Genomic DNA, 9515 nt, shown 5'->3' on the forward strand with positions numbered 1-9515 from the left:
CGACTCATTTCTGATCTCCACAAACCAATGGGTGACGTCACTCATGCTCTGTCCATTTATATTAACGGTCTATGTTTGTAACATGAACAACAATTAAATCTCTAAATTAGATGAGATCTAATCAAATGCTGATGCACTGTGTATTTCAATTGAAAAAATCATTTGGTTTCAGTTGGAGCACGACCACATAGGCTACTTCTATACAGTATACAGAATGTTGCTGTATTATTTTCTTTATTTCAATTTGACCACATGTCTACAGCCCTCTTATGGCTTAATGGGGTTGTAATATATTATAATATCCACATCTCTTACATTTAAATTCTCCAAATGTTTACCATCTTTAGGAGGAGACATCTAACAGAGACACAGGAGAAAAAACTAAACATTTTTCCAAAAGCAGCATTTTGTATCTTTGAATCATTTGGAGTTGGAATTTTAATGTTTTCATTATACAATACAATGAACATGTATTCCTCTTTAGAGTTTTCTCGAAAATCTAAAAGTCATCTCAGGCCCTACGTGATTCTACTTGGATTAAATCTATTTAGAAACAACCTCATTTAATTGAAGTCACACTATTCAATGCAGTGCAAATGTCAACATGTATCTTAAAGCTGTTATCTAGCCACGATGGCATAAATAATGTTGGCAGTAGCGTGAAACCACATGCAAATGTGTCTTACATGTGAAATAACCTTTGATCCTGCCGACTGTGGTGCTCTGTATTCAAATCAGCCAATGGTAATGACTCAGAGACACAAAAAAAAAACACAAACGCACACCACTGCAAAATGTCACTATCCATCCCAGCCCAGGCTTTGCCTGCACTTGATGGAAAGAGAAAAGCAATAGCACGTGTGCCAGGAGATATGGCAAACTGCAGCCAATGAGACTTGACATACCAATAAGCAATGATTGGGTTGAGTGCTGTTGAGCTGGATAAATATTAGAGGTCAGTCAGACCTGGTAAACACACAGTTCTTGACATTTATAGAAATGCATTGGATGGTGGTCTGGAATGCTTCAAGGAGCGCATACTAACACAAAGTAGTAAACATTCTGTGCAACATGGCTCCAGACATTGGGTGAAAAAGGAAGAATTCCACATCAGTATGAAGTCCCAGAGCGTGTTGATGGCCGAGACTAAACCCAGAAGCAGGAGTGGAAATCACCGGATGTCTCCTGAAACAATATCATCACGATATTTGTGACACGATACAATATTATTGCGATTTACAAGCTTTTTTTCCAAGTTCTGGAATGAAGTCCCCAAAAATGTTGTCCAAATCTGTTTAATCTAAAAAGATACAATTCTCAGTTTGTGCATACCACTTCAATTGTATTATTGAAAGATCATACATAGGTCAATACTTGGCGCCTTTATCTTGATACAGCATTGCCACTGAAAATATTTAGATTCTATGCTGTATTGATTTTTTTCCCCACCCCTGACACTAACATGACATTGTACACATTCTCTCAAACGTGGCTCCTGACATTGGGTGAAAAAAGAAAGAATTCTACATCAGTATAAATTCCCAGAGCGTGTTGAAAGGCCGAGAATTAATTCTCTTTAAGGGTTGCACTGAGCACTGAGCAGTGCTTAAACACCCCTGATATTTCTTTCATGGATTATGCATGTACATGTTTAATTTAATTGCAGAAACTGATTAATTGAGCATCGCTCTGTGATTGAATAAAACATGATGAGGCCCTCCACTAAATGCATTTCCGCTGGCGTGTGACTGATGCTGCTACCGCGGTGTCTTCGTCAAACATTTGGCGTGGCTGTCAGAGGAATCAAGCACTCCATGAATTTAGACTAATTATCCACATTAGGCGCTGAATTACAACGGCGGCCCATCAGAGGGTTTGGTGCTGCGCTGCACACTCACAGCTGAGCCATAGATCATAGAATTATGTCCCTCTTTCCACACACACACACATATACACACACACACACACACACACACACACACACACACACACATACAAACACAGACACACACACGCACATACAGACATACAGACACGTGCGCACACGCACGCACACACAGACGCAACACACGCACACACAGACGCAACACACAAACACACAGACGCACACACACACACAAACACACATACACACACGCACACACACATGCAAACACACAGACGAAACACACAAGCGCGCACACACACACACACACATCCACACAGATGCACACACACACACACACACAGACACACACACACACACAGAAACACACATATGCAGACACACACGCACATACACACAAACACACACACACATGCACAGAAACACACATGCAAACACACACACAGATGCGCGCACACACACACGCACAGACAAACACACACAGACATACACACACACAGATGGACGCACACACACACACACACACACACACTAAAGACTTGTTTTTTTCGCCATTCATTTGAATGTATTAAGGTCTTCAGAGTCAGCTTTTGACAACCATTTCCTGGCAGCACTGTGAGCTCCAGCCTCTATGATCTGTGGAGTCTAATTCATCTGAAAGGTCTGGGTGGTCAGTTAGTTTTCATTTCCTTAGCTCAGAACTCATCTTTCATACATAATGTTTCAAGTAAAATGCTGGAATTTAAGAACGATGACTCCAGCTTGGCTATTCCACATCGTAGGGGTTGGGAGAGCACGTTTCTGCTGAACCAGCTGATATGTCCACTGAATGCTGGAGACAATGGGTTCCACTGATACAAACACAAACTAATTCCCACCGATTCACAGTCATGGCTCAAAGTTAACACAAACAAATTAAAAATCAAGTCATAAACTTGTGTTCTTTCCGTATTATACTGGGGAACTGTGCTCCTGTTGATAAATGACTTTAAGAGAATTCAAACTATGAATTACGCCTGCCATCTGGATTACTTATTTGTGTTGGCTGAGCAAGCAACGTCCTTATTCCACACTCTTTAGAGTTGATTTAATGCTTTCATAAAAAGAAAGAGCAATATCAACAGTCCACTTTTTCCTCAGAAATCCAATTCAATTGCCAAGGAGACCACATGAGCAGCACAATTAGTGATTAGTTATTACTTATTACACACATGTCTCACGTTGCATGTCAGCTCCAAACACAATTACAGCGCTCAGTGATTGCAAGAGTGTTTTTCATCTAAGATGAGTCCGTCCTAAGTTTGTAGAACTGCACAGTGATTGTCGTCAGAAATAACAGACAGCAACGAAACAACTGAACAGCAATGAAGCAGTAATAATAAACGATAGAAAAAGCAACATGAAAAAATTAGAGAAAACGGAGACAAGAGTGTTATGGTTGGCTGTAGTACAGCCTCGCATTGAGGGTCTGGCTGCATTCCAGGATGGGAGAAAAACGTGCTCTGGTTCATGGTCTTGGGCGGGGCTAAGTGCCGGACGGAGCCCTGGTGCCTTTGCAAAATAGACTCAGGAAGCATCTTGTTTTGGTGTAACATGTGAACGTTCAACAGTAGTTTTAGTCGTGCAACAGAAACCTCAGATTGGACAGATAGTCTAGCTAGCGGTCTGGATTTACCCCGCAGAGATCTGAGGAGCAGGTAACCATAGTCCTCAGAAATCCACCGGAGCACAAAGAAAGAGTACGGTGTTGGACATCCGGACGAAATAAGTGACATACGGTTGAATTCCCTTGGGCACCTGGAATCCTGGAAGTGGAACATCATGGATATCGACTAGCTGTTGGGTTTTCAATCTAGATATGATATGATCTGCATGCAGAAGCCACACTATTGCTCTGGTCATCAGCAGGTGCTTCAGGTACCTCTGAAAAAAAAGACTCATGCTTAATTCTTTTCCTTTGAGCAGCATGCACACGTCAAACCTGTGGCTCAGCATTAGTTGCTGTGGAATTTCTTTTAATACATTTTGCTCAGAGATTCCCCAGATGTGACTCACCTCCTCGCCTCATTAAACAAAAACACACACGCCTCAGTTGTTGACTTTATTTCTTGTGGGTTTAAAAAAACATACATAATCTAGGATGTGTTTTGGCCATCCAGCACATGTACTAAAGGCTCCACTTGTATGTGTTGTGAACACATTTTTTTTATAACAAATTTCATAAACTGTGCCTCAAGGTAGTGCCTGAGGAATTAACCCTGGGCACATGAACATTACATTCTAAAATCAGCAATGTTGTGCAAGCAAATGATAGAGCTGAAGAACCCCCATCATAAATCAACAAATCCATAATGTAAAATCTATGGTGTATAGAGTGAATGTGGATACTTCATGGGCCAAACCTCGCTATAAAATTGCCTCAAATCTCGAAATACAATGGTAGTCTTGTCCACTGGAGGAAGGAGAACAAGCTTCTTTTGTCCTTACACCATCATAAATTAGAAACTGTTCTGCCCACAACAGAATGGCCAACATCCTTTACCAGAAACCCTTCCTTCCTGGGGTGAAATAGCACCCATAGCATGTAAGAACAACAGCAATGACAGCTCAGATATTGTTGGGTGTATTCAAGAGGTCATTTTGCATGCTTACAATTACAGCTGATTAAGTACCGATATGTGTGCCCACGGCTGTTGATGTTGAAGATTTTAACATTTAACACTGAATCCCTTTGTTAACTGTGCAAACGCTCCAAACGTTGCTTTACATTTTCACCAACCTTGAGCTCTGATTTACCCCCCCCACCCTGTTCAACAGTGAATGTACATCCTTACAGTGCCGGTACAATCCCTGCATAGCTGACCACGACAAAGCGTCTGTGAGCACTTCCACACCATGGAAGCTTGAGGCGGGAAATATCAGAGTATTACAGTGAGATAGCATCAACAGCAGGCTGTGCAGTGAGCACCCTGTACACTCTCAGAGTCCCATGCATGTGTCCTCATATCTGATAATGCACCAGAGCATGGATAATAACTCTTCGGGACTATTGCTTGTAATTTTGGTCGGTTGACCCGTTCTTAAAAAAAAGACTGTTCCCATTATGTGTATCACTAATATCCATCGCCAGGCACTTTATCCCTTGTGTTGTCTTCCCGTCGATCTTTTTTTTTGGGTTGAAATTTCAACATTTTGTCGTTATTTTTCTACACTTTTCTCTATGTTTTTGACCATTTTATTCACATTTTTTTTGTCACTTAAAAAAAAAAAAATGTTGCTTTTTTAAATGTTTTTGATGTGGTTTGGGTCACTTTTTAAAAAATAAGAGAATGTTTTTGTTGATTTTTTTCTCTGCGTTTTTGTAGTTTTTTTCAACATTTGTCACTTTTATTAACCTTCTTTTGTCAGAGTTCTGACATGGAAAGTTTTTGTAAACGGGTCAAATTTGACCTGTGGAAAACAGGAGGGTTAACCTATCCCCCCCGTCACTAAGGAGACCCCTTTTATGTCTGCACCATTTTTGGCCCATGGTCGGTAATGGGGGCCACTGGTCCTTTAAGAGGCTCCTCTGTTATAGATTAATTGATTAAGAATGTGGCGCTCCGAGATGACAATATATCTCTTCATTGATCTGCCTTTCAATGAGATTGGCTGTTACTCAACCTCCCTGAGGGACAGAGAGAAAAATAGAGGAATAAAATTACAGGGATAAAGCTGGGCTACTTAGGGAGCAACTCATTTCCTGTTCCCCTTGCTCTCAGCTTGGATTGATTCCAGTGGTTTGAGTGCAAAAAAACGACGAGCGATGCAATGGCTGCGTTCAGGCCCGGGTTCTCTTTCAAATACGGTACATCCTCTTGTTTCTCCCTCTTTTCTTCACTCTCTCCCCTCTGGCCACATTACATAAGAAGCCTCATCTCTGGCTCCCCTCTTCACCGAGACTTCTTTGTCTTTACTGGTTCTCCATAATGAGGCTCCGCTGGAGCTCTCCCCCCTCTCTTCTCTGCTAATCTAGGTATTGATGTGAGTGTATGAAGTCAGAGAGGGCTGAGGCATCCCAGTCTGTTTGCCACCACACATCATGATGAGAGTGTCAAAGGCGACATTAACCTCCTGTCTTTCTACTGGGGTGTAACCATTCCATTCAACTGGTTTCATGTACTGGTTGTGTGTTGTAACGAGCGGCGATCACATCTTGGCATCTCTTGTTGAAGACAGCTGTTGAGAGGGTTGCGAACAGTGGAAATCCAAAAAGTGTGTGTGTGTGGGGGGGGGGGGGGGGGGGGGGGGGGGGTTCTTTCGAAATGTCCAACCACAATTCGGCATTTTATGACTTGGCTTGTCTTTTCAGATGTCGTTGATACCGAGCCGGCGGAGCGGGAGTGCACCTTGGAATGCTTTACAGCAATTGTGTCACCCTTGTTCACTCGGGTTTATATCTCATAACACAGATGGCGTGCACTTTACATCTAACGTGCTTCTCATTTCCTGACCAGCGATGCTATGAGGGGTTGACACGCTGCCATCACAGACCAATCCTTCCTCTAGAACAGACATCCTCAACCGGGGGTCCTGTTCTTTGTTTAGTTTTTTCCTAAACAGGCATATTATTAGCAAAAAAAAACCTGACTATTTGTGAAAGTGTGTAAGACAAACTTCCTGGCCCACAGGCCCACAGGTGAGGTAGCCATCCACATATCATCCTAAGGATTCACTGTGCCTCATGTATGTTCAACATTAAACATGATTTATAATATCATGCCAACAAATATTTCCATAGCTTAGTATTCTATGCATTAAAAAGCTAAGTATGAAGGCTTTAGGCCGCCCCACACGTTATTGCAGGCCCAGATTAATGTGCAACTTAATTTTTTTTTTTAACTTTTTGGCTTTTAATTTTAAGACAGCTGAAGATGTGAAAGGGGGAGAGAGAGGGGGAATGACATGCATCACAGGGTTGGAGTTGAACCTACAGCCGTTGCAACAAGGACTGAGCCTTTGTACATGGGGCGCACGCTCTACCAGCTGAGCAACCCAGGCGCTCCTATGCAACTTTAATTTATACAATACATGAAGCAAGAGATCCCTGATCTGTCTCTCTTTCTTTTAAGGGGTCCTTAGCTCAAAAAAGGTTGAAGACCCCCTCTCTAAAAGTCTGTTTACACCCTCCTATGCTTTATGAGACCTAACGAAGAAAAAGGCACTCTTACATTTTCTAAATGATGTTTCTCATTTCCTTTATTTTGTCCTCCTTAAAGAAACAACAGCATTGTTTGCCACACTTGCAACAACCTACTGTAGCTCCCCAAATTTTTGATTCAGTGACCACTGATTGTGTAACTCAAGACCTCAAATGGATCTTACCATCACAATCTTGCAACCAAACAGAAGAGAGCAGGGAAATAATACCAACCCTAATATGGCTGTTGTATAGGATTGCATGACTTTAATTGGATTGTGTCCGCCCCATGTAGTTTCTGGCAGAAGACGTGCATCTACTTCAAAACAGCCCTTCTTCTCGGGCTCCGAGTGGTGTCAGGACGGAGGGTCAGAGAACACAACCGGCTGCTGCACCGTGCTGCTCTGTAATTTAGCCTCCTCTGCTTCCCCACCCCACAGAGCTCCCATCCGCTCCTTTCCTCATGGATGAAATGACTCTTCCCATTCTCCCAGACGGCTCTGGGGAGGAGGGGTGGCAGCAGCAATTACAGGCCCTCTCCCACCACCATCAGCCACACACACACACACACACACACACACACACACACACACACAATCACCCAAGCACACGCTGACAAAGCTGCAGGGGAGCCAGAAAAAAATTGTCTCTGCTCCACAGACAAGTTCCATTCCTGCTCTCACCTGGCATTAACTGGCAGCCCTGGTCTTTCACACAAGCTATTATGTCGTTTGACAGGACTCATTCAAGCCTAGCAGTTAGCTAGCCCTGCCTGCGATGCCTTATTTTCAGTAAGAATAAATGGAATGCCAGTGGCAGGAGGGAAAGAAAAGGCATTGCTTAGTTAGCATGCATATGTCAAAGGGATTGTAATCATGTCATTGCATATGCTGCATTCAAAAAGTTTATCCAGCCTTTCTTCTGCTGTTTTTGAAAAAATGTCATACAAAACCTGTTGGGTGTGCAGCAGGCTTTCTCAGGATGACATGGGAAAGCCACATGAAATACAAAATTACAACTTGTGAAGAACATTAGTGGGTTCAACCTTTGGGTTGTCTTCCTGCCGACAGTCGTAGGGCCTGTCGGAAAGGTGCAAAAACATTGAAAAAAGTCAAAAGAACGCGACCAAAAATGTCAGAAAAATGACCCCGAGAAGACAACCCAAAATATTCCATTTAACCCTTTTGTTTTCCTTGGGTCAAATTTGACCCGTTTTTGAACAAGAAGAGCTGAATAAACGAGACATTCATTGTTTTTGTGTAATGTCATACAAATTAGGTTTATAAGCTATAAATTCTTTTTTTTTAAAGCGTAAAAAAGCAGCAAAAGCATCGGAAAAAGCTCCAAAAGATGATGGTTGATGGGAAGACAACACAAGTTAAAAAAAAAATGAAGATAGCATCTGTGAGATGGAAATCTAAGGGGGAGATTGCATCCCGATGCAATTCACCATTTCATACCCCGGTTTCCTCATATCCACTTCCACGGAGAAATGATCACACACACACACACACATGGATGTTCACATTAATGGTGAAGACAAAAATGCCAGACGCTTTTGTCTCCTGCATTGAATTTGACCCCCATCTCATCGGACTCCTGCTGCGAGGTAAGCATTATTACTTGAGCTGTGATGCAAAATAGCCCATTATATTTCCAGGATGGAGCTGTTGTGTCTGGCTAATTGGAAAGGGAAAGTAATTACACTATGAATGTACACAGCCAGCACGTTTGCAGAGTTGAAAATGGCTCTGATAAAGCAAAACAACACTCACTCAGCAGAGATGTTCTCATTTTAATGGCAGATGGCAATGAATAGTGAGGCGGAGCATACAACTTGGCAGTCATTTGTTGAAAGCACAGACCTTAACATAGAACCAGCCACACCTCGGGGGAATAAAGGGGAGTGAAATTCAAAAAAGAATATCTGGTCTTTACTTTTGTTTGGTTTTTACTACATTTTTGAAAGCCGAAAACTTGTGCTGCTGTCATTTATTGCTTTTAATGTCAGACGTGATTTGAAACACAACCTTTGATCGTTTGTTAGAATTTCATGGGAACCAATTTTGCTTTTTCTTTTCAGGACATTGTCATGTCATCGTGCTGTTATTAAAGGCTGTATGTAAGGCTGTTACACTCAATTAAATCAGCTTTTATATTTCCGTTTATGCAGAATAACAATGCCCTGATTGGCCCTGATGTCTCTCTGGTTTTCAATTTAAGAAAATAATTGTTCAAGAAGCGCAGAGAGGATATGATTTCTGTGTTCTGATTCTAATTTGGACAGATCAGAGATATTTAACCCTTGTGTTTTCTTCCCGTCAACCATGAAAAAAAAACATTTTGGTCGCTTTTTTTCAACACTATTATTGCTTTTTCCGACATTTTTGTCACTTTTTCAATGATGTGGGTGCTTTTCTATCTATATTTAATATCTATCTAATTTCTATA

At 41.8% G+C, this 9515-nt stretch overlaps 1 long non-coding RNA gene across 1 annotated transcript in view; it reads left to right on the forward strand.

Annotated features, from left to right (window-relative positions):
- LOC117955140 overlaps window positions 1–5321 on the forward strand; it is a 22186-nt gene extending 16865 nt beyond the window's left edge. The window contains exon 4 of the long non-coding RNA XR_004658969.1: window positions 5311–5321. This is a non-coding gene — a long non-coding RNA (uncharacterized LOC117955140). The remainder of the gene's footprint in view (window positions 1–5310) is intronic.
- Window positions 5322–9515: the final 4194 nt, after the last annotated feature.

Source organism: Etheostoma cragini, chromosome 13, assembly GCF_013103735.1.
Source record: "Etheostoma cragini isolate CJK2018 chromosome 13, CSU_Ecrag_1.0, whole genome shotgun sequence".
Classification (NCBI taxonomy): domain Eukaryota; kingdom Metazoa; phylum Chordata; class Actinopteri; order Perciformes; family Percidae; genus Etheostoma; species Etheostoma cragini.